This window comes from Rhinolophus sinicus, linkage group LG10 (assembly GCF_036562045.2).
Source record: "Rhinolophus sinicus isolate RSC01 linkage group LG10, ASM3656204v1, whole genome shotgun sequence".
In the NCBI taxonomy this organism is placed as follows: Eukaryota; Metazoa; Chordata; class Mammalia; order Chiroptera; family Rhinolophidae; genus Rhinolophus; species Rhinolophus sinicus.
The window spans coordinates 110,649,946-110,675,664 of record NC_133759.1 but is presented as its reverse complement, the minus strand read 5'-3'; the positions used below and the strand labels follow the sequence as shown (position 1 = coordinate 110,675,664).

The following is a 25,719-nucleotide window of genomic DNA, read 5'->3' as shown; positions in this document are numbered from 1 at the left end:
GCCACACAGGCCCAGCCGCCATGGCTGGAGCAGAAAGGCCAGATCTCTGTATGCCCTGGGCCCTGGAGGTTGGAAGGGGAGAACCCGGTTGGGACCCAAGCCCCCGACTGGTCCCGCTGCCCCACTCACCAGCCGCCTTCGTGTGGGTGGGGGCACAGTGCTGGCGGGAGGTGGGGTCTGGGGGGTGGCATCCACTCCTTTGTGCCGCCAAGTTCCAGGCGCATTGTGCGCTGGGCCGAACTTGAGCTCACAATTTGGGATTAGAGCAAATCCGAGTGTTTTTCTGCATGCCTGCCCGCTCCCGGGCGCCCGGGGCCTGCTGGGTAACTGCCTATTATCCGCCGGTTCCACTCCAGTGCCCTCCCCAATAAAACTTTTCATATCCTTATAAACGAACTCGATTGCCGTGTTATAAACATTTACACTGTGCTAACAGACCATCTCCGCACATCACAATTGGCTAAATTCCCTTTTCCAGATGAATATATTGAAGGAGATTAGAGATATGATAGCTTTTCAGATTGCTGAACCCAGAGAAATTAGTTTAGTGAGCATTTACAGAGGCTAAATTGGAACCATTAAATAGTGGATTAAATTGATGGCACTTTCATTGTCTGTCCTTCGGTGCCGCTGTAAAATCAATTAGCCGTCACCAGCCCATTCTCCATATAGTGAGATTGTCATCCTCCCTGGAAGCTGATGCAAAACGTCCCAGTGGTGACAGGGTGTGAAAACACACCTAGTAGGTGGTGTGTGTGCAATAGTGTCAGGGCCTGGGCTGCCTGAGAGGGCCCCCCACCCCCTCGGCAATCCCCATGGACAGCCTCCCCCGCTGTTTGGAGGTGCTGCCAGCAGCTGTCCCATTGGAGGCTGCAGGGACAGGTGAGGTTGGGACCCGTAAATCCAGCCAAAGGTGCCATGTGTCTGGTGGGCAGCAGCAGACCCTGGAAAAGGGTGCCCAGAGGGGACTCCTGCCATGGGCTGGGAGCCGCTACTGAGCCGCAGATGAGGGCTTTGAGCGGGAGGGCCCACTGAGCCCTCCCATAGCCTGGGGGGCATGTACTGTTCTTGCCCCATTTCACAAAGGGACACTGAGGCTCAGGCTGCCACGACAGCCTCGAGTGGCGTTCTGGGCTGAGACCCATGGGCCATGCCGAGTTCTGGAAGGAGAGCAGGGCCAATGGCAGAAGAGCAGGAGTGGGGTGGCCCTTGGGGCAAAGGTAAGGTCTGGGGTGAGCACATGGCTCCCAGCAGGTCTGCTTGCTGTGGGCCGGGCCAAGGTACAGGGCGTCTGGTGCCAGCACCCCTGCTTATCCCTGCAGAGTCCTAATGACCAGCACAAGCTTGGGTTGGGTGACTCTCCCCCCACCTTGTCCAGATGGAGAGATGGAGTCACACAGCTGTGGTAGCCGGTGGGCACTCCTGGCCCAGTCCTGTGTGGTGAGCCTGTGCTGCTGTGCCATTCTGGGGCCCTGCTCCAAGCCAGGCCCCGAGGGCCAGCAGGAGCATCCCCCAGACACACGCTGGACACACCCAGATGTTGGCGGCAGAGGGCACATGGCTCCTGAGTCCGGAATCGCTGGGCCACCCAGCACACACCTGTGAGACATCTCTGGCCGAGGCTCAGCCTGTGGGGACACCGCTGAGTCCCTCTCCCTGTGGCACCTAGGATGCGATGGTGGCCTTTGCCCTGCTGAGGACTCTGCAGGGAGCCTCTCTCCCACTCCTCCTGAGCTCACCGCCTGGGCCCCTTCCTAGGCTTCTCGGGTCCTTCCGCCCTTGACCAGGCAGGAGCCCCCTCCCCTGGCTCTCACAGGCTGTTGAGCTTCCCCATGTCATGGCAGGTAACACAGGGGAAGAAACGCTCCAGCTTTGAGGAGCCTGCCTCCCCATCTGCTCTGGGCCCCAGGGTGGCAGGGGGATGGGTCTAGCTGTGTCACCAGGCAGGTCAGTGAGAGCATGAAAAGGGAACCCTGGGGCCCAGCCTGGGGAGCTCCCCAAAGAGCCCCGGCCATTGTTTGGCCCAAACCCAGGGGTGGAGGAGAGGCGTACGAGATGCCCTGGGCAGCAGAGGGGCTGCGCTCCCCATGGCTAGAAATCCCATGGGGTCCTGTGGCTGCACAGTAGGTGGGCACCATGCCTTCTCATCAAGAGCTCTTTCCACAAACATGCCAACAGCACTCTGCAGTCCACAGAGCACCTGGGGAGCTCTGCAGCTCCATTCCACAGATGAAGCAGTAGGAGGGCTGGGCATGGGCCAGGTCACAGCGAGGCAGAGGGCTAGGCTTCTCTGAGGGGCTCAGCCAGCCCTCCACCCACACGTGTGCGGTCTGCTCCCTGGCCTGGCCCCAGCCGGGCCCTGGGGGGGTGTGGGCTGTGGGGACCGTGCTCCAACAGCATGGGGCTCCATCACCCGTCTGCTTCCTAGCTCTGGCCTCAACAAGATGGAAGAGGCTGCTGAACTCACCCTTCTGTGCAGCTTTTCAGAGACCCTCATGCCACCAAGATGAGACAGGGATCCTATAGCCTCGGGCTAAGCCTCTCAGGGCTGGGCGGGGCCTCCCCTGGGATCTGTGGGGGTGCATGGAGACCACAGGGAGTGGGCGGGGCCCAAATGTCCCCCTGGTGAGGCGTCTCTTAGTTGTCTCCTTCAGAGGGTGATGGGGACACATTGCTGGACGGGTGCTGAGTGGCCCATCCAGGAAGAGTGCAAGCCTGGATGGAGGGGAGGAAGCAGCCAGAGCCCGGCCTGGAGCACCCAGGGGGTGGGGTGCTCGGTGGCCCCATGCACAGTGCTCGGCAGGAGTCAAGGGGCCCCACCACCCTCCCTGTCCTCACCTTCCTGAACCCTGACCTCTGGCTGCTCTGAGAACTGGCAGCCTTCACCCCTACCCCCGCTGCTTGAGAGGCCCCTGTTCCAGCAGATTAGCGCCCCCCCTTCAGAAAAAACACATGGTGGGTTTCATCTGAGCCCAGCAGGTGGGCGGGAGGCCTCAGAACAGAGAAGCCCCAGACGGGCAGGGAGGGGCTGCGGGGGGCACTGCACGGGTCAGGTGACACATGGAGATGGGGCCTGGAGCCTGGTGGGAAATCCAGGTCATAGGCCCCCCGTAAGGCAAAAACTCCTTGCCAGGCCCAGGGCCCCCCGAGTTTGTAAGCTTTTACTGCCTTGCTGCAGTCACTGCGACCTGGAGGCCCAGGAAAGGACGCCTTAGTCCATTTTATAGACCAGATAATGGAGGCCCAGGGGTGGGAGTGCTGTGCCTCAGACAACGGGTGAGTGGCCCCTCTGCGACTAGAATCCAGACAGCCACAGCTGCTTGTCTGAACTGCCAGCATCGGGCCACATCCTCATTTTTCAGATTGGAGAACTGTGGCCCAGAGAGAGGCTGGGGCCAGCCAAGGTCACACAGGAAGCTGGTGGCAGCAGAGGCACAGGCTGGTGTCCATCCCCTCCCCACCCCAAGCCCATCCCCCAGGGCCAGGCAGCAGCCTCCAGCTAGGTGGATAAGGTTTCTGGCCAGCTTGGGGGGTGGTGCGGTGGGGTCAGGTTCAGGGGCTCGGGGCGGTGACAGAGGCAGGTGAGAAGGCCAGCCATGGGAAGTTCTCATGAACAGAACAAACAGGGTGACCCTGCTACCTGGGGCTGCCAGCACACAGGCCACCCATAACTAACATTTAGAGCAGCCGGCAGTCCCAGCACATGGGGCCCAGCTGCAGGGGTGAGGCCCCACCTGCGGAGGGCGCTGGGGGATCTTGGGCTCTGCATGATGGGCTCCGTCTCTGGGCACCCCCCGAGCTTCCAAGGTTCACTCCCCTGGGGACACTCCCACAGAACGGCTGGAGCAGCTGGAGGGAGGACAGCAGGATCTTAGCCAGGCTTTTTGGGTTCTGCCAACTCACTGAGCAAGTGGCTTTGCCCCTCTGGACCTCAGTTTCTTCTCCTGGAAAGCGGGTGTTTCCCCCTCCCTCACGGCTGTGGGGGGAAGGTGAATGAGCCAGGCTTTGAGGGCCGGGCCGGGCAAAGATGAGAATACAAGGTGTGTTGTGGTTGTCACGCTTGTCACAGATGGAGTTTCACGCTCGGCCCCCAGGGACTGTGGTGGCCTGTGGGAAGGGGGCCAGGGACTCAGACCCTTTCATCACCTGGGCCTCTGGCTTCCCACGTAGGACAGCATTTATCTGGCCATGATGCATGGCTGCCAGCTTTGGTTCAAAGGCCTGGGAGAGATGAGATGAAGCTCTGGAGAAACCAGGCAGAAGTCCAGACACGGGGTGGAAAAGACAGCTGCCGCCTTGGGAAGGGGAAGGGCCACCAGCCCGTCTGTCTCTCTGTCCCTAAAAAGAGAACATGGCAGGAAGGGCTGGACAACACTGGAGAGGGTTGTAAGAACCTTCCTAAAACGCTTGGATGGGTGGGAGAGAATCAAAGCCGGGCCAGCCAGCCCCACGGGCATGCCGAGCGAGGATTGAACAGGCTGTCGGGACCATAAACTGTAATGGGGTGCGAGGCCTGGCCGGTGCCCTGACGTCTCAGGCTGCCCCCTGAGGTGGCTGTGTTCTGGGGTGCAGCAGGGACCTGGGGTGACAGCAACCTGCGGGGGCCAGAGGTCCCTTCTACAGCTCCTCCTTCCTCTTCCTCCCAGCAAGATATTTATAGCTCATTTGGGAAAGTGGGCCCATGGCCAGGCCCCAGGCCAAGGCCAGAGCAGCCTCCCTACCAGGAACAGGGACCTGGCCTCCTCTGAACCTACTCTGTGGGCCAGAAGGCAGAGCGAGCTTGGAGCCCGGCTGTGCATCTGCTGAGGGGACGAAAGAAAGCTTGGTATAGAGCACTATCACCAGGAGCCCGCAGGAAACGGCTGCCGGCCACCATTTCTGTCCTGGTTCCTGTGTCACCAGGACCCATCACGCCCTGGGGTTATTAAGCAGCTTGCCTCTCTGAATGTGAGAAGGAAGCTGGTTTGCCTCTAGATGTCTTCGAAACCCAGCTTGAGGAAGAACCATGATGGATGCCGGCATTAGGGGGCGACAGTGTGACACACACAGGAACCCAGTGGCGTTAGGTGCCCCCTCCAGACCCTTACATTTTTTTATTTTATGTTTTATTTTTTTCACCTTTTGGAGATAAAACATACATAATGTAACATTTACCGTCTTAACATTTCCAAGCGTCCAGTTCAGGGGCATTAAGTCCACCTACACTGACTTCCCCACTGTCATCTCCAGAACTTTCCATCTTCACAAACTGACACTCTGTCCCCATTCAGTACTCACTCCCCACCTCTCCCCAGCCCCCAGGCACCCACCATCTCTAGGTCCTCGTGTCAGTGGGATCACACAGTGTGTCCTTTGTGACTGGCTGGTTTCATCAGCACAGTGTCCTCAGGGTCCATCCACGCTGTAGCAGGTGACAGAATGTGCTTCCTTTTGAAAGCTGAATGTACTTAACTGATTAAAAAGAGAAAAATAGTACCTTCAAACTGGAGAAACCCAACAGGTGTCAGCAAGTGGTCAACAATACCTGTGATGGGATAGCTGTCCCAGGCTCTCCTGACCCGGGGCCCTGGGAAGACACAGCATCATTTCTGTGATATTCCCGCACAGAAGTACCTGCTAATGCGGAAGCCCCACAAAGCCAAATGGAGGCTGTTCTGCAAAATAGTAGATTGGTGCAAAAGTAGTTGCGGTTTTTTGCAATTTTTTAACCTTTTGAACCGCAATTACTTTGCACCAACCTAATAACTAGCCAGAGATGTCACTGCTGTGGAAAACAAAGTCAGAGAAACTGTCGCGGGATGAAGGCAGCTCAGGGAGGGGGGAACTAAGTGCACTGTGTGGTCCATCCTCCCATCCACCCACGCACCACCCACCATCCATCCATCCATCCATCCATTCATCCATCCATTTATGAAGCAACTTAAATGCCGGGCTTTGTGCTGGTTCATTGTTCAGTAATGAGCAACAAGGGCCTGACTTCATGGCACTTTTATGCTCCATGAGGGAGAAAAGCAAGGAAATAAGAAATGTGTGGATTACACATGAAGGAAGGACTGGGTGTCGATGGGATCTGAGGAAAGAGGGCATTTACTCAGGTGTTCAGCCGAGATGTGAAGGTGAGGCAGAAACGGGCGTGTGGGATCTGGGGGAGGCACCCGCACAAGTGAGGGCTGGGAGGCTGGAAACAGCACATCACACTCAGAGCAGGAAGAAGGCCTGTGTGGCTGGGCGTCCTGGACATGGGACAGGGAACGAGACAAGGTGGGGAGGGCCACCAGGGGCTAGATCTTTAGGTCCCGAGAGGCCTGGTGAGACGTGAGAGTCAGCTTCTTAGTGGGAAAGTGTTGGAGGTTCCCATCATGGCATACCTTGATTCAAAACGTGCACCGTGACTCAAGCGGTCGAGAAGCAGGAGACCAGTGAGGACGGTGCTGAGGCGTCCTGTGTGGGGTTGGCAGCTCGGCCTGGGGACATAGCAGCCGGGAGAGCTGTCCAACCTTGCTCAGGGGGGAGGGAGCAACGGTGGGAGTGATGAGTACAAAAGCTGCTACCTGGTTCCTGGCCTGAGTGGCCAGTGGCACCAAGCTGAGCACGAGGACAGAGGCAACACGAGGGCCTAAGTCCAGCACCAGCTGGGCCACAGGAGGCGGGTGTCCAGCAGACGTCCAGGTGGAGCTGCTGGTTGTAGATGAGCTTCTGTGGGGGGAGGGCTGGAGGTATAACTGGGAACTAGTTGCACACAGACTCCCAGATGCCTCTCCCCACTGCACCGTGAACCCCAAACCTGCCACTGTCTCGCTCACCTTTTGATCCAGGTGCATGGTTAGAGTCGAAGGGCACTGAGTGGTGTTGGATGGGGCCTGACGGGAGGGGTGGACCCTGACCTGGCAGGGGGTTGGGGGGGCCCCACTGCTTAGCAGATAAGCCCTTGAGACTCCGAGTCCCCAGTTCACAAAGGCACCCATTGCCGGGGTTGCTGGCAACCAGGCAGCCCCAGAAAGCGATCTGGCAGCTTGAATAAAGCGCCATGCAGGTACTTGCTGTCTTTGACCCACTAACGCCACCTCGGACACTCTTCTGTGAAATTATCCAAAATATAGGAGTGTTAGCCCAACGATATTCACTGAAATATTATTTTTAATGACAAAAAAAATTGGAAGCAGCTGAAGTGTCCAGCAGTCTAGTGCATCAAGGTGCCCACTCGAGGGAACAGCAGGCAGTCCTGGGGCGTGAGCGCTAGGAGCCCTGTGACACGGATGGTGGGGCGTACAGACTTCTGTGCGTGTCAAGGGTGTGACGAAGTGAAAACATAGGCAGCCGGACCGGCCTGGACGGGACAGGGCAGTGGGGAGATGGACAGGGGCTTTTTTTTTTTTTCTGTTTTCTGACTTTTCCCTAAAGTGTTATCATCACATTGGTCATTTAAAATACTTAACAAACAGGGTTTATTGCCAGATGGCAGGATTATGGGTAACTCTGGTTTTTCTCTTTGTGCTTTTCTGTATTTTCCAAATGTTCTCCTACGAAAAAGCTCTGGGTCTGTGATTGGGGGAAGGTGGGCAGGACTGAAGAGAGGCAGGGAGGCTGGGATGCCACCTCTCACAGGGGCATTGCCTCAGAAGGGCCATCCAGGCAGAGGAGCAGATGTGCCCACACGACCCTGAGCGTGGAGCCCCCTTGGCAGGAATCATGAGGGGGCGGGTGCTGTGAGGGCTCCAGGAGAAGCTCTCGGCTATTATGGAGGGGTCTCTACCAAGGGTAACCGGGGTGTCAGGGGGCTGCCAGCTGCTCTCTTGGGGGGCGGGGGAACCAACTGGAGGTTGCTGGTTCTGTGCCTGCTTTGTGCCCAGACTTTACCTGCATCACCCCATTTAAGCCTCAGACAATCCTGTGAAAATCAAGCTTGTATTTCAAGGGGGAAATGGAGGCTCAGAGACATCAAATAACTTGTCCAGAGGCAAGCAGTTGGTAAGTGGTGAGCACCCTGGAATGGTTCTCCTCGGATTTTGCAGTCCACAGCTCACACCACTGTCCAAAGCCTGTGTTGGGATTCAAATCCAGGTCAGCCTGAGTTCAGAGTCTGGGCTTTTCCCATGTGACCTCAGGCCCTGTTCTAGAACCATAAGACCCACAAGAACGGGAAGAAATCCTAGTCACCAGGCAGCTCAGAAACTAGGGAGAGATGAGGAGATGAGAATGACAATCACGAATATGATGCAGGCGGTGGCGATGGTGGTGACGGTGGTGACGGTGGTGATGGTGGTGATGGTGGTAATGGTGGCTGCCATTTATTTGGTGCTCTCTATGCACAAGACAGGAGGCTATGTTTTGGTGTGGGTACTGTTCTGCCCTGGTCATTCAGCTATTAAAGGGCAGGGCTGATAGCTCGTGTTTTAACCCAAGGCCATGAGATTCCAGTGCCTGGGCTGGACCAAGGCTGAGGGCGGCCGGGTGTCAGGGGTAGGACTGGGGCTGTGCTTCTGGAGCCTGCTCGCCCGCTGGCAGAGGGAGAGGAGAGCAAGCTGGCAGATCCGGTCCACAGAGGTGACCTCCCAGCTATGCCTGCCCCTGGAGGGGTAAGGGCAGGTCAGCAGCAGAGGGGACAAAAGGAGCTGGGGCAGAAAGCTGTAGGGGTGCAGACGGCTGGCGCTGGGTGGGGCCCACCTCCTCGGAGTTCCTATTCTGCGGATGAAAGTTGAGGCCTGGAGAGGAGCAGATGTGTCAGTCATGTTTCTTATCGTCTGTATTTATGATGTGTTGACATCTCAGGGGAGAAACTGCCCTCCCTGGGCTAGCGAATCCTAGACATAGCAGGACTCCCCCGCTCCATGGGCACGTCTGTCACATGCAAACCACACGATGCAGAGCCCACACCTAACCGCCTCCTCTACCTAGCTCTCACACTCCTAAATCACCCAGGGCCAGGTACCAGACAACTAGAGATCATCCTATAGCCCCAAATTATTTAAGCTGTCCAACCCTAAGTTTGCTCCCCGGCTGACCCTGCCTCACCCCTCCCCTCCCCCGAAAACCACAGCATAGGCTCTGGGCCACGCCCCACCCACCAGCCCTCTGCCTCCTGACCAGTGCGTGGTGTGACGTGCCACTCTCTGGGGATGTGCGAACACTACACTTTGCTGTCAAGGCAGTGGTCTCCGTGTCTGTCATCTTACCATAACTGACGAAAACAAATTTCAAGATGGCAGGGGTGGCCTAGTGTCGCGTGGCCAGGCAGCTCTGGGCTCAGACACAGACCTGCTGTCTGGCTCCTCGGAGCCGAAGTGGGTGGAGCAGAGGCGCACTGGTCTCACCAGGGGCCTGCTGGGTCCTGTGGGGGGGGGCATGGGCTGCGGGGAGACAGGTGCTTCTGTCATCTGCTCCTCTCCTGCTGCTGGGCAGCTGGGCAGGCCCCTGCCATCTCCGGGCCTCCTCTGGGGACACGGGGGAGGAGGATTATGTTATGAAATCTGGGCCTGGCTGCTGACAGACAGGAGGCTGCGTCCAAGCCGGGCTGGTGAGGGCTGTGGACCTGCGGCCCAGGTCATGCATGGGCCTCCCCGCCTGCCCTCGTCCCCTTCATGGTGGAGCCATGTGGGCCGAGGGCCGTTGCGGAAGCTGGCCATGGGGCAGTGGGTTTCCCTCTGCCCAGGCTGGCAGGCCCCTGGCCACAGCCATAGCCCTGTGCCTGCTGGTACCACTTCTGGCCCTGGCCCAGCTCCTGTTCATCAGACTCAGAGCTCTCGGTCCACTGGGCTGTGTCCCCGGTGGTGTCAGCCCCCGAGTGCGTGGCCATGGCCAGCCGGCTGCCCGACATTGAAGCCTCTCTCCCGTAATTGGCAATTTTGTCATATTTATTCACAACAGATCGGATTGTCAGGAGCTCGCTGGGGCTCTCTGGAGGCCCGCCATGAAATCGGTTTGAAATGGCGTGTCAGGTTTTTCTCTCCCTGCTGAAGCGACCATCTGGCTGGCGGACCGGCGGCTGGGCTGATACACTGACCCGGAGAATCACGGCTGAGCCATGCTGGGGAAGCCCACAGGCAGCCGGGACCTCCCCTTGTGTCACTCCGGGTCTCCCTCGTGGGCCCTGGTCTCCAGACTGTGGGGAGAGGCTTGGGTGGGGCGTGGATGGGAGGCGAGCACAAGGCTCAGAGCTCCCAGGGGCACCGAGCTGGCTCTCCAAACCCTGCAGGCGTGGGTGGCTTCCCACAGCCCTGGCCCTCCTGGCACACAGCAGAGTGGAAGACTGGCCCAAACAGGGCCTGCTCGCGCCCCACGCGGTCTTCAGCCTGGGCACTGGCCCCCACTGGGCTCCTGTGTCACAGGCATATGTGCCTATGTACACACACACACAGGCACATGTGAGGTCAGACAATTAAGTTTGTGAAATTGTTGCAATGATGTTGCTAACCTTTTTTGATATCAGAGGGATTGTTCATCATGAATTTGTACCAACTGGACAAACACTTAACCAAGTTTACTATTTGGAAATGCTGAAAAGGCTGTGTGAAAAAGTTAGACAACCTGAACTTTTTGCCAACAATTCACGGCTCTTGCATCACAACAATGCACCAGCTCACACGGCACTGCCTGTGAAGGAGTTTTTAGCCAGTAAACACATAACCGTATTGGAACACCCTGCCTACTCTCCTGATCTGGCCCCCAATGACTTCTTTATTTACTTGAAGATAAAGGAAATATTGAAAGGAAGACATTTTGATGACATTCAGGACATCAAGGGTAACACGATGACAGCTCTGATGGCCATTCCAGAAAGAGTTCCAAAATTGCTTTGAAGGGTGGACTAGGTGCTGGCGTTGGTGCACAGCTTCCCAAGGCGTGTACTTCGAAGGTGACCGTAGTGACATTCAGCAATGAGGTATGTGGCACTTTTTCTAGGGTGAGTTTGGGAACTTAATTGTCTGCCTCGTACACAAGCTGTGCCTATGTGTGCACAGAGCACGCCCCCCAGAGTCACCTACGTACCAGCACGTGGGCAGAAGAGCCACGAGCGGCTGTAACGAGCTCCCATGTCTCAGAGGCTTAGTAGAGTCAAGCAGATTTGGGATCTCACCCGACTTGCGCCTGGGTTGGCGGGGGCTCTGCTCCATGCCTGTCTTTTCAGGCGCCTTCTTCTGGCAGCCTGGCCACTCGGCTGGGAGGTGGGAGGATAAAGGAGTCTGCACCAGGAAGGCAGGGCTGGAACTGGCTGTGCGACCCATACAGATTCGCAGATGCACGAGGGCTGGGCGGTCAGCGCTGGAGCGGGGAAGCAGGGATGGGCTGGGAGCTTGTGGGGCAGATCCGGAGTGCGTAGCATCAACAAAGCAGGGGCACCAGAACGCTCTTCTCGGAAATACACTGTTTCAAAAATCACACGGGAACACTTCATACTAGTAGGATGGCTATTACTAAAGAAAAATGGACAAAACAAGTGTTGGCAAGGACGTGGGGAAAAGGGAGCCCTCGTGCACAGTCGGTGGGATGGCAAATTGGTGCAACCACTATGGAAATCAGTATAAAACTAGAACTGTCTTATGACCCAGCAAGTCCACTCCTAGGTATTTATCTGGAGAAAATGAGAACACTAACGAAAAGACACCTGCAGCCCATGTTCCCCGCAGCATTCTTCACAGCAGCCAACAGGTGGAAGCAGCCCGGTGTCTGCTAGTGGGCGAGAGGATGACACAATGTGGTCCAGCCACACAGTGGACATTACTCAGTCTTAAAAGGAAGGACATTCTGACACATAAAACATGGATGGCTCCTGAGGACATTATGCTCAATGACGTAAACCAGTCACAAAGGACACAGACTGTGTGATTCCCCTTATATGAGGTCCCTAGAGGAGGCAGATTCACAGGGACAGGAAGTAGCTGTTGGGTGCCTGGGGCTGGGGGAGGGGAGGGGAGTGAGTGTTTCATGGGGACAGAGTGTCAGTTTGGGAAGATGGAAAGTTCTGGAGACAGACGGTGATTACAGCTGCACATCAGTATGGATGGACTTAAGGCCCCTGAACTGGACACTTAGAAATGATTAAGGTGTAAATGTTATGTGTATTTTACCACAGTAAAAAACGAAATGGGGCCACCAGCTTTGGGGAGATTGGAGTGTTGCGGGGCCAACTCACCGTCCTTTGAAAGCCCACTGTGGCTGATTTCCGGGGACAGGGTAGGCACCCTGTCCCTTCACTGCTCTGTTTGCCCTCCTCTCCTCAGGGGACAGTGAGTGGGAATGGGGGCCCAGTGGCCAGCCTGGCATGCCTGGTGACCAGTGGGGACTGGGGACTGCATGGGTGTGTACCAGGGAGACCTGACCCTTGGGCTGGAGGCACACACTAGGCCAGGACTTGGGGACTGGGATGGGCCAGAGCAGGGGTGGCTTGTGGGGACACCTGACTATTTTTAACACTGACAGCCACATCAGGAAAGTCTGTTAGGCAGTGGCAGTGAGAAATTGATTGGATTTGGAGCAAAGACCAAAAGCCAGGCGCTGAGGAGGTGGCGGGAAAGCCAGGATGACCTCCCAGTCCCGTGTTTGCCCATGTGTTCCCAGGAGGAAGCGGGGTCGGGGGCTCCCAGAGCCCCATCCTGCCACTGAGGTCACCTGCTGGGAAACTGGGTGCACAGGGGCCTGTCCAAGGTCTGGGGTGTGTCTTGGGAACCCCTTGTGGGGATCATGGCGCTCCCCTGGGAGGCTGGCCTGGGGCCGCTGCAGCCCCCACCTCCTGCCCGCTCATGAGACCGACTCATGTCAGCCACACCTGGGCTCTAGTCTCAAAGTCTGCTCACTGGCCAGGCAACAATGGCAGCTAAGTGCCCCTGTCTGTGAAATGGGGAGAGCTCGGCCCTGCCAGCGAGAACGTGACAGCTGCTCTGAGGTCACCAGGAGAGACAGGGAGCCCCAGCCCAGGCACTGCCCACATGAGTGCCGTGGGGAGACCCCAGCGAGAGGAGCGGTGGGCAGGGCTCAGCCCCGACCATCAGGCCATCACGCTAAGTGGGTGTTTGTGTGTTTGAAACTTCGGCCAGGTTCACTATTTTTCTGAGGGTTAGGAACGGCCGCGGCCTTTTAACGCAGCACCGCCTGGCCAGACACCTGCTCCTCTGGGCATCCATCACGTGGGCCCACGGGGCTGGCAGGGACCCTGGCACCAGGTGGGGATGGGGCTGGCCACACGCAGCCTGCCTTTCACTCATCACTCACAGACCTGCGCTGCCCAAAATGGGAGCCGCCGGCCGCCCAAACACTATGCATCTTGACAGGGTGAGCTGGGCGTGCAAAACGCACAAAGTACGAGGAAAAGCACACACAGCGTCTCAGTCCCACTCCTGCTTGTATTTACTGCATGTTGAAATGATGGTGTTCAAGGTCTGCTGGGATAAGGAAAAAATATTATTCAAATTAATTGCACCTGCTCTTTTGACATTTTTCACTCTGGCTTCTAGAACATTTGAAATTACTTGCCTATGTGGCTTATGTTCTATTTCTGTGGCTGGAGCAGCTATGAGTAATGTCAGCACGTCTGCTGTCCGTGATCTCAAACCTGAGCCGGCCTCCAGAGGGGCCCTGCCTTTGGGGCACAGTCCCCAGGGTCCTGGCAGGGGAGAGCAGGAGGAGGCTGAGAGGCCCAGAGAGGTCAGTGGGCTTGTCCAAGGGTGCACAGCAGTCAGGGCCCTGCCTCCCCAGGCTCAGAGCACTCGCCACCCCCCACCCCCTGGACACCCCCCCACCCAGTCGGAGGGTGGCTCTTCTGTGTGCACCAGAGAAAGGCTCTTTTCCAAGGCTGAGCCCAGATGCCTGCTGGCAGAGGGAAGTCCCCAGCCTCGGTCCTGTTTCTGTAAATTGAGGGACATGGTCCAGTCTTATCTGCTCAGGACTGGCCAGGGGACTTGGGGGAGCCTGCAGTCGGGCCTGGGGACTGGGAGACTGCCTCCTGCTGGGCCTGAGCCTCAGGGAGCCTCCGCTGTCCCCTCAGCTCCATGATGGGGGGACCATCGATCTCAAGGTGGGGGGCCGTCCTAGCGGCGGGCAGCGTGTCCCCCATCGACCGGCTGCACCGTCTGCCGGCTCCCTCCGCGCTCTGCTAATGAGCCGACCTGATGTTACGGCTGGTCCTAATTGGCAGGATGGGCACGTGCTGTCTGTCTGGGAGCCCAGCCGCTGTGCCCACTGCTCGGGGCAGCAGTGCTGGGACCCGGCCTCAGCGTCCGTCCATCGGGCTGCAGGCCAAAGCTACCTGGTCTGGAGGAAACACCCAAAGGAGGGTCGTGAGCAGGGATGTCAGCAGGAGAGCAGGCCCATCAGTGGGCATCCCTGGGAGGCACTGGTCGCCCACTCCACACCGAGGATGGTCCCTAGGAGCCCAGAGGCAGCCTGGAGCCATCTCACAGTGGAGGCATGGTGAGGGCTGGGGGGTAGGATGGTGAGGGGACTCTGGAGGCACCCTGGCACAGTTGGGAAAGGAGGACATGGGGTGTCTTGGCACAGGAAGGAAGATGGGGGCAGCCCCAGAATGGGGCAGAGTTGGGGCAGCAGCTGCAGGCTCAGGAAGGCAGTCACTTCCCTCATCAAGTTGGGGCCTGCCCATGTGGGATGAGGTCCCGCTTGCTCCCCTTGTGGACTTCGGTAAATGAGGGATGGGAATCTGAAGCTGCCTGTAAGGTAGTGAGCTGCCTGTCACTGGGAGCATGCAAGCAGGAGGTCTGAGAGAAGATTCCTGCCCTGCATGTTAGAGTGGGGATAACAGACCTCAGCAGTGTCCCCTGGGGACCTGCTCAGCTGAGCACAGCTCTAGGGTGGTTGTAGGAGGCAGGATCCTTGTCCCCAGAAACCCCTCCCTAAAAGATGACAAGCAAGTGGGAGGATGTAGCTGGGCTTCTCACTCTGCAGCAGAGTCAGCACCTGCATGGCCTGGGGGCCTCCTCATCCCAATTCCCCAGCCTCACCAGGATCCAGCTGCCCTCCCATCAGACCAGCCATCACCCCAGTGTGGCTCCAGTTACAACAGACACTCCACAACCTGCTCCACAGGTGGGGACATTAATGCCCAGAGGACAGCAGGACTGACCGCTCCAAGACCCCCAGCCAAGCCCTTCCTGGCCTGGCTCCCCACTGCTCCTGCCCCCTCTATCCCCCAGATGAGTATCCCACACTCCAACAGTCTGCCAGGGCCCTGGGGTCCCCTGCACTCCGAGCCTCATCAGCCCTCCCTTAGGGCCATCCAGGACCTTTTGTCTCAGTATGAAGGGAGAGGCAGCCGCTTGCTGTGGTCTGACTGTGCGCCAGGGAGGCACCACCAAACACTGGGCCCCCAGGGCATGAGCGGACCCGCCTGCGGCCGTCCAGCCACAGAGCCGCTTGTTCATGGATCTGTGCTCTGCCGCCCGTGACACAGAGGGCAGCTTGACACCGGCCGGTGGGGCATCCACACCACAGACACTGCCACGTCATTTCCCACCGCCTTCTACTCCCGACAACTGTGCCCAGTGCCACTCTGTCCCACAGTCTGGATGAGGAAACTGAGGCCCAGAGGGGAGCAGGGTGCTGGAACCCCCAGCCAGCTGTGGGGGACCCAGGAGGGTGGATTTGCAGCCTTTGCTGCCGTCACCAAGACACGGGGCTGCCCCTGTGGGAGGGTGGCCCCTCTGCACCAGAGAAAAGGACATTCCTGGGTAGAGCCACCCATGCACGGCTCCCTGCTGCCCACAGGCCGGGACAGTGGACAGGTGTGTGCCGCCCCCACTCGCCACCAGGCCCTGAATCCGCCGCTGATCTTTCACCTCCGCGGCCCCTCGTGGGCATGATGGATGGGCCCCGGCCTCATGGCTGCTGCAAAATCACTCAGCGGCCAGACAAGCCCTAAATCTGATGCACGGAGTGTTGAAAGGAGGAATGTCTGTTTTCATAACCTGCCTCAGTCACAATAAATATTTAAAATGCGCATTAACATCCTCTGGCTGCACAATCGGCCTCTGTGGCCAGACACAGATTTAATTAGCTCCGGCTTCCCCGCCGCCGCTCGCGCGGACCCAAGGTCCTGTTTTCCTAAGCTCCCGGCCGCCGCGGTAAATGCGTCAATGCGTCCTGCCAGCTGGGCCGACACAGCGCCTTTGTCTGGCTGGGCTTCCCTCCGAGGCCCAGCACTGGCCGCCCTGCCTGGCTGGCCTCTGGGCTCTGGGGGTGCTCCTGAATAGGGAGGGCAGTCTTGGGGGTCCTGGCTGCCGGGCCTGTGGGCAAGCACTGACCAGACGCGCCCCAGGCTCAGAGGGGCAGGGAGATGGGACAATCCAGAAGCAAAGGCAGAACCTCATGCTCCGGGCCAAGTAGCTGTGTCAGGAGGCCACAGCACCCCATCCAGTGGCCCGGAGCCAGGCCCTATCTTCCTGCTGCCTGGACCTCAGCTGGGGATGGCAGGAACCCCATCCCGCATCGGGGAACGTGGACACTCATGGTCCCCGTGCGCCTGGCTCCAGGCCCTGTGCTAAGCGCTGTCGGCATCATCTCACCAGCTTGCAGCAACCCTGAGAGGTAGGGAGGATGTCACCCCATTTAGAGATGAGGACACTGAGGCTCAGAGTGATGCCGTGACCTGCCGAGTCACATGGGTTTGTGTGGAGCCCTCACTCTTGGAACACCCCTGTGCGGCCTGCTGCCTCATCTGCTTCCTCATTCATTCACTCACTCATTCATTCATTCACACACTCTTTTCACACGGGTTCATTTTTCTCCTACCCTCCCTTTTTTCCTGCTGTGTTTACTTACACGTCTGACACTGCTGGGGCTCCAGCACCCTCTGTGGGACCTTGCAGAGGATCTGGGCAGGTGGCCTGGCTGGGCAAGGGCCTGGAGGGAGGAAAGCTGAAGGACAGGCAGAAGCCCTGGCCACCACGATGAGACAGCCTGACCTGACTCCTGTTGGCAGAATGCAGATGAGAAGGGGGCTGCGGGGTCAGGGTGGCATGGAGCGGCCTCGAGGATGTGGCTGCAGGGTCCTGGCATGAATCAGGGTGGGGGGCTGTGAGGGAGGGAAATGTGGGTGCCCAGGCCAGACCCCATAGCCTAACTTCTCCAGGGAGCATTGGGAACCAGGTGGGGACAGCATTCCAAGTCCTTCCTGTAAAGCCAAAGACATGGGCCCAGAGAAGGACAAGGTCCACCCAGGGCCACACGGAGTCAGTGACATGGCCCAGCTGGCCTGTGACAGGTGACCCTCCAGTCCAAGCCCTGAGGGTTGACCAGCACGTGAGGGCCCACCCCCTAGGGCTCCTGGAGCACTCCCTCTGTCCCTGTGGGTTGTTTGGGCCATCCTTCCCTCTTTGATGTCCCCTGGGTACTGGCCTGGTGCAGTGAGACAGGGACACTGCACGAGTCAAGCTAAGCTGGACAGGCAGGCCTGGGTTCGAGTCCAGATGCAGCACTTGCTGGCAGAGCACGTTAGGGCAAGCCCTTCGCTTACTGAACTCCAGTTCTGTCCTTTCTGGGTGGACGTCTGGGGGGATAGCGTGTGAGGGTCTTGGAGACGTTCTGCTTCCTATCGCTCCCCAGGAAACTGCTCCCAAACCTAGTGGCTTACAACCACGTCTGTTTACTCACAAATCTGCACTTGGCTGCACTGGCTGGTCTCTACCTGGTGCCAGCTGGAATGACCTGCTTGCTGCTCACTCACATGCTGGGACCCCGTGTGGCCTCCCTGCATGGCCTGGGCCTCCACACATGATGGAGGCCGGTCCCGGAATGGGCCTCGCCTGCTGCAGCGGGAAGGCCCAGAGCCTCCTCTTCATCCTCAGCAGAACCAGGCACTAAGCCTGGCTCGTCTGCCGTCTGCCGGGAGGGAGCACACCCTGCCCCTGCTAGGGGAGGCACGCCTGACAGGAGGTAACGGTGGGCCACGTCCTAAACTACCATACCTGACACAGCTGGGTAGACTCTCCAGCGAACTCACTGTGGCTGGAAGCAGGCAGTGGCGGCCAGAGGCTGGGAAGCCTGCAGGCTTTGCTCCTCTGAGCAGATAGAAACGGCTTGGGGCAGCGGAGCAGAGGGTGGGCCTGGAGAGCAGAGGTGTCCTGCAGGCAGTGGGCAAGGCCAGGTGGGGCCAGGACCCCACAGTCAGCAGGCAGCGGACCTTTGGGCCAGGGCAGGCCAGAGGGCTTCCGGGAGCAGGAGGCAACTGACAGGGTTTGCGAAAACTGGACTCTGCCCCAGGCAGGTCAGGAGAGACCCTTGGCCTGTGTGGACGCCAGGCCTCTTACTCGCCTGCCCCCGGCTGGTCTGCCCACGGTGCACAGGCATCGAGCCAGCTCCCGCTCCTGCTCCCACCCGCGTACGCCTGTTTATGAAGCGGAGGGTAAGTGTTTAATTAGTCGCCTAATTGCCTGGGTAATTGGGAGACGTACTCAGCTCTCCAAGTAATCAGTCGGAACAGGCCTCGAAAATATCTGGCCCAATATTCATTAGTGTGGTTCAATCGTTAAACAGTTACGTGTTTGGTTCCTGACAAGGCCCAGCAAACAGCTGCGTGCCCTGCAGCCGCCCGCCAGCTCTGGCTGAGCAGGCCGCCCCACGCAGACGGATGGACAGACAGCCACTGCTGGGCCGCAGACAGACGCGGGGCAGTGGGAGGGGCTGCAGGCACAGGGTGGTGGGAGGGGCCGCAGTCCACCCCGCCCGCCCCCTGGCCACCCTCTCCCCTGGGCTGCTGTGCATCTCCCTTGAGCCAGAAGGGGTCCTCCAGCCAGCAGGGCCCCCCGTCTTCTATCCTTCCCCCCTGCCAGGGAGCCTGGCAGCTGGGACTCCAGGGGCAGGGGACAGGCAGAGTCCCTGGAGGTGTAAGGAGTGGTATGGGTGGTCTACCCTGCAGAAGAGTGCTCAGGCACGTCAGGAGTGGCCCCCACCTGCACAGCCCTTCGCAATTTACAAAGCAGGCACACATGCACGAGTCTCCTTGACTCATCACAGCCCTGCAAGGTGAAGACCGGAAACGTGCCCATTTTACAGACGTGGAAACAGGCCAGAAGGGCAAAGCCGCCTGGAATCCATCCAGGTCTCCCCGCTGATCAACAGCCCCCCGGGCCCAACAACACAGCCCGCCTGCTCCCTTCCCCTGCCAGAACCCCACCTTCCGCCCAGATGTTTGGCCGTCAGCCTCTGGCACTAAGGGATGTTAGCAGGAGCCCTGGCCCCCATGGAGGAAGGCAGCCGGCAGGCACAGTCCCCTGTGTGGTATCTGCTGCCGGGAGTGAAAGACCACCTGCTGCCCCAGACACTGGTCACTATCTCACTGCTCTGCAGCTGACCCTTGTACGCAGTACCTGCCCCATGCCAGGCTCTGTGCTGGGGCTGGCACAACAGTGAACAAACTGGACCTGACTCCCACTCCCACCAATGTCCTCAAGGCCCTCTGATGAGGCGAACATGCTGTGAGGGTCTTTATGGAGGAAGTGGAACCAGGGGTGGGGAGAGGGGTCCCTCATGCTTGAGCAGGGACCTGAAAGAATGGCCGGAATCAACCAGGTGGGATGGGGAGGAAGATGCATTTCCGGTGAGCAAGACAGCAAGTGCAAAGTCCCTGAGGCAGGAGGGAAGGCAGGAGACCCTGGGGCTGCCGCTGTGGGGCAAGTACGTGGGACAGGTGGGCCTGGTGATGCCAGCGGGGTCACTGGATTCCTCTTAAGAGTCGTCAGGCCTCTGAGGTGGCTTACTGGGGGGCAGTGCATGATGGTAGCTGACTGACATTTTAAAAAGACCCTCTATAAGGCGGGTGGGCAGGGGGCTGAGGGGAAACTGAGATACCTGTGCAGGTATCCAGGTGAGAGGTGGGGGTGCTGTGGACCAGGGAGGGCCACGTGCACCCCTCCACTCCCAGGCTCCACCCTCGTCGGCACTTCTTTGTGCCCCAGGACAGCAGTTGGCTTCAGCCCCCACACCTGCTTTCTTGTTTCTGGGGGAGATGAGAGAGGTGAAGGTGTATGTTTCCTCCTCTGAAAGCCACATCACCTGGGCAAACCCCTTATCGTTCCTGAGCCTCATGAGCTCATCTGGGCAATGGGGGTAAAAATAATTCCCGGTGACTGGGCTACTGTGGGGGCGAACCCAGGCGCTGAAGCCGGAAGGATGAATTGGGGGATGATCATGTGAATGGCCCGTCCATGGGGCACCCGGCAACCGCCCGGCCTGGCCTTGGTCTGCACAGTGGTCAGTCACCTCATATAAGCTCAGCCTTGCAGCCATCTTTTCTTTTAATGGAGGTAAAATTCATACAACGTAAAAGGAACAACCAACCATTTTCAAGGAACAGTTCAGCGGCATCTGGCACATTCCCAATGTTCTCCAGCCACCTACTGTGTCTGGGTCCTAAACCTTCATCACCTCCAAAGGAGACCCCACACCCACTAGCAGTCACTTCCACTCCCCTCCCCCAGCCCCTGGCCACCGCCAATCTGCTTCTTGTCTCTGTGGGTTTGCCTGTTCTGGACAGTTTGTGTAAGTGGAATCACCATACGTAACCTTTTGGGTCTGGCTGCTGTCACTCAGCATCATGTCCTCAAGATTCATCCATGTTACGGCGATGTCAGCGCTTCACCCCTTTGTAGGACTGGTGATAGATATCCCAGTGTGTGGAGATCACCCAGCTTTTGAAGGAGGTATTTTTATGTTCACTTTACAGACGTAGAAACTGAGCATCAGAAAGATTTGTCTTCTGAGCTTATGGTCTCAGGAAGTAAAATATTGGAAGTGGTGTGGTCGGGACGAAGGGGTGGCCTGGACTATTTTCTCTCGCTCTCTCTCTCTCTGACAGTTTTTCCCCTTCAGGTCCTGTCTTTACTTGAAACTTAGATATTTTGTGCATCGTGGCTTTTTCCATTCCTTTTTATTGATTTTTTAACATAGAAAGTTTAAAATTTTAAAGTTTTAATTTTGAGATAATTGTAGACTCACGTGCAGTTGCGGGAAGCACTGTGGTGAGCCCTTCCCCAGTTTTCCTCGATGGCGATGTCTACAAAACTAGCCCTGACACTGACTCACTCTTTTGGACAGCTTCTGTACAAGAGCCTCATCATTGCTATTATGTAGTAACTTCCATTTTCCCCATAGTGTTTATGCTAGTGTTAAAATACTTTTTACTTATATTTGTGTTATAAACTCCACAATACATTGTTATCATTTTTGTTTGGTCGATTATCTTTTAAATAGATCTACATAATAAAGGTATCACATATAGTTACCATTAGTTACCCACATAGGGACCATTTCCAGTGCTTCTCACTCGTGTGGAATCACATCCATCTGGTATGATTTCCTTCTGCTGGAAGGACTTCCTTTAACATTTGATTTCCACTAGTATCGGTCAGCTGGTAATGGATTCTTTCAGCTTTTGTTTTTCTGGAAACATCTTTATTTCAGGTTCGGTTTTGAAAGATGTTTTCGCTGGGTATAGAATTCTAGATTGATGGGTTTTTCTGTATTTTAAAGATGTTGCTCCACTGTCTCCTTGCCTCGTGGTTTCCATTCTTGTCTTTATTCTTCTATATACACATCTTTTTTTCTCTGACTGCTTTTAAGATTTTATCACAGATTTTGAGCAATTTGAACTTGATGTGCCTTGTTGTAGTTTTCTTCATGTTTCTTAAACTTGAGATATGTTGAGCTTTTATCTATGAGTTTATAGTATTCATCAAATTTGGCAAATTTTCAGCCAAACTTCTTCAAATAGTTTTTCTGTCTCCGCTTTTCTTCAGGAACTACAATCATACATATATTAGGTTACTGGAAGTAGTCTCACAGGCAACTAATATTTTTCATTATCAAAAAAATGTTTTCATTCTCTGTCTTTCATCTGGAGAGCTTCTATTACAATGCCGTCAAGTTCACTAAACTTTTCTTCTATCATGTCTAATCTGCTATTGATATCATCTGGTGTATTTTTCACATGCAACATGATAATTTTCAAGTCTAAAAGTTCAATTTGGTTCTTTTTTTTTCATATCTTCCATGTCGCTATTTAATGTTTCAAACATATATAGTTACAATAACTGATTTAATAGTCTTGTCTTTTCATTCTAACATGTGTGTCAGTTTTGGGTCAGTTTTAATTAATTGAGTATTCTCCTCATTGTGGGTCATGTTTTTCTGCTTCTTTTAATGCCTGATAACCTGTGACTTGATGTTAGATGTTGTGGATTTTGCCTTGCTGGTTGTTGAATTTTGTATTCCTGTAAATATACTTGAGCTGTGTTTTGGGATGCAGTTAAGTTACTGGGATCCTTTTGAATCTTGCTGTTATTGTCTACCTGTGCATCTGGAGCTGTCCTCAGTCTAGTGTTAATTTCCCCCACACCAAGGCAAGACCTTCCTGAATATTCTTTCTCAGGGCCTGTGAATGATGAGTTTTTCTATTGTGAGTCTGGCTTTCCCAGCCCTGTGTGAGCATTGTCCTCGTGTCCCTTTCAGATGGTTCTTTCCTGGGTATTGGATAATTTCCCCATGTGCATGCAGTGATCAGTACTCTCCTGAATACTCAAGAGGGACCCTCTGCAGGTCCCTGGGGTCCTTGTTGTCTGTGGAGGTCTCTCCTTCTGGGTACTCTGTCCTGCAAATTCCATCTTGGTCTCTCCAGACTCTTAACTCTGTCTCGGGAAGCTTGACAGTCTACACCTGGGTTCTCTCCTTCTGCCTCTTGGCCTGGAAATTCTCTCAGTGGCAGAATTCCCTCATTTCTCCCATCTCTCAGGGATCTCTGTACTTCACAACCTGATGTCCAGTGTCTTGAAAACCATTGTTGCTTATATTTTGTCTGGTCATTAAAATTTTTGTTTGTTTTTTTCTTTCTTCCCCTAACAGGGAAGATAAATCTAGTCCCTGTTATCTTTATCTTGGAAGGAAGTGGAAATCCTCAGATAGTTTTTGGAGCCTGAGGGTAGACCCACCATTGCACAAAAGTCAGAGCCCAGACACGGAACCTGGTGATGACATTTGAGCCCTGGATCAAGCCATGCCTGAAGCTAGAGGTCTAGCCCAGACAGTTCATCTCTAAGAAGCAACAGATCCCTCTTTCGTTCGAGCCAGTCAGGCTAGGCTTTCTTCCCTTGGTACTGCCACTTCTTACCCAGGCTTAGCCGCACCAGGAAGCCCCCTGAAGGTGGGAAAAGCAGTTATAGGAAAAAGCAGGAGGTGAGTGTCAGGCTGGGACAGGTTTGGGGGTATGGGGTGAGTTTTGTGTTTTTGAAAACCCACCCTGGCCAAGTGAGGAGAGTGGATGGGTCACATGTATGCCCTCTCCATAGCCTGGCCTCTGTCAGTCCCCTCCTGCCCCACTCCCCTGCCCCAGCCCACAGGCTGCCAGCGTGTTCCCACCCCAGGGTCTTGGCACCTTCTGGGCCAACTTCCAAGGCTGCTTTGCCTCGGTTATCTGTGCCTCAAGATGCCCCAAACCCCACACAAGGCTGCTCACACAGCAAGGTAGCACCTTTCACCTCCTGGGGACCTTACACCAGGGAGAGAATAAAAGAGAAGATGGGTGGGGTGGGCTGCTTAGAGGCCCCTGTTAACCCAGAACTTTCTGGAACCAATTGTTGGCCCACCTCCCCGGAGCAGGACAGGGAGGGGGCATAGGCCCAGACCTCCCGACTGCTCCCCCTACAACACATCCCCTTCCAACAGAGAGGATGGGGATGGGGGGATGAACAATAATTACTTCTCAGCCTCTAACCTTTCCAGCAAGTCACTCGGTAATAAATAATCCCCATGTCCCTCCAGTGTGTTCCGTCAGCGGGAGCTCCTAATTACGTTAGACTCACTTTGAAACCGCTTCCAGTCCCACTTTCAAATAAATAAAAAATTGACATGGAACTGGATCAGAGACCTGGTGCAGGGCTCCCACCGCCTCCCGGAGGTACCTGAGCCAGGCTGGGGCCACATTCCTGGGAGCCCCGTGTCCCCCAGCCCAGCTGAAGCCATCGGTCAGGGAAGGAGCTGGCTGCCCTGTCCCGTCTCTGACCCCGGACCCAGGACCCACCTGTCACATTGTAGGGCTTCTTCCAGGTGACCCTGCCCTGCAGGCGGCTGCTGGGACCTTCCTGTGGGCCTAGGCCTGTACCCGGGCAGGTGTCCTGGCCACAGCCTCCTTCCCACGCCACCCACTCAGCTGAGCAACCCCCAGGCAGGCCTCTTTGTGTCCTCCCTAAATAAACGAGCAAGAGGTGACCTCTAAAGGCTCTTTCCACTCTGGCATCCAGCCGCTGCCCACGGGGCCCAGCCTTCCCTTTGCACTGGCCTAGGGATCACACTGGCTGTGTCTGGGCACCTCTGAGCCCTCTGGTCTGGAAGCCTCTTTGGGGGACCTCCAGGTGAGCCTGCCCCCCAGTCCCAGATCTGCCAGCTGTGGTGTGGGCAGTGGGGGCTTCTCTGACAGTAACCAGGTGGCAGGGGGAGGCAGGGACGTCACAGTCCAGCCCCTTTGGCTCTGTGAGTCCAGCCCCAGCAGACGGATGGGAGGAAGCCCCCACCAAGGCCCTGCCTGGCGGACGCACAAGGGCTGACCAGAGTGGCAGCCGTGGTCCAGCCCGCCACGTGGATGGTGTCCTGGGCACAAAGTGAGGGTACTGGGCAGGGGAGGAGAGGGTTCCCGCCAGGCGGAGACCACGTGGGGGTGGCTGGTGGTGAACAGGCACGTGGCCCCACTGCTCACCTCTGCTGGGTGTTGTGAATGAGAGGGGCTATAGAGGGCCCCCAGCAGCAGGGTGAGGGAGCAGAGGCTGGGCGGATGTGGGGGGCAGCTGGGTGCACGTGGGGCCCCTCAGCCAGACCCTCGGCGGGAGAATTAATTACACACATCTCACTGCCACCACCGAGCAATTTCTGCTGACCTCACCAGGCCGATTAATATTTCATTAGCCTTCAGGAGGGAGGCAGAGCGCTTATTAACCTGCTGCGTCAATCCGTCAGCGCTGGTCTGGGATGGGTCTGGGATGGGTCTGGGACAGACAGCGTGCTAGGGAAGAGGAGGAGTAGTGACCGGCACGTCCAGCCCCCGGGGCTTCCTGGACCAGGAGCAACCCCCATCAAGACTGGCCCGACCAGGGCCAGGGAGGAGGTGCCCCCACCCTGGGCTGCATGAAGGTCTGTACGCTGAGCTTAGGGCATCCCTGGCCAGGCCCCTGAGCCTGAGTTGGAGGTCATGGGGTACTCTTCATGGCAGGGCAGTCCTGGGGCACCGCTCATGGGCCTGCTTCCAGCCCAGGCTCCCCAGCCTGGTGCGGACTTGTGGGGGCAAAGCACTGGGGCCTAGGGTTTGGGGGTGGCTCCTTGCTGAGGTCGGAGCTGCTGGGCGTTGCGCCAGGCAGGCCCGGCTGGGACAGGAAGTGCTGCCAGGCCAACAGCACAACCTGGTAGCCACACCTGGCCACCACCGCTCAGCACCAGCGCGATGCTCCCTCTGGGGGTCTGCCCGTGCTTTACAAGAAGCCAGAAAGGCAAGTTTTACCGTGAGCTCTCCTGGCCTTTCAGTCGATAGCAGATTCCAGATTCTAAACAGCTGGGCAAGCCTGACCCGTGTGTGGATGAGTCACCCATGGCAGCACCCACACCGGCCCCCGCACATGCTGGTCCTCAGAGAACTCTCGAGGGATGGGTACACGGAAGGGTGAGGAGTGCAAGCTGGAGCTGGCTGTCTCAGGTGGTGTGGAAGGGGCCACACTACCACATGTCGCAGCCTCCAAGGCC

General features: G+C 56.9%; 1 long non-coding RNA gene across 1 annotated transcript; it reads right to left on the bottom strand.

Moving 5' to 3' along the window:
* Nucleotides 1-9,558: 9,558 nt before the first annotated feature.
* LOC141567330 (uncharacterized) lies at nucleotides 9,559-18,164 on the bottom strand. The gene is made up of 3 exons (XR_012489944.1): nucleotides 13,468-18,164; nucleotides 11,603-13,373; nucleotides 9,559-11,411 (listed from the first exon to the last, which is right to left on the bottom strand). It is a non-coding gene; the product is annotated as an uncharacterized LOC141567330 (long non-coding RNA).
* Nucleotides 18,165-25,719: the final 7,555 nt, after the last annotated feature.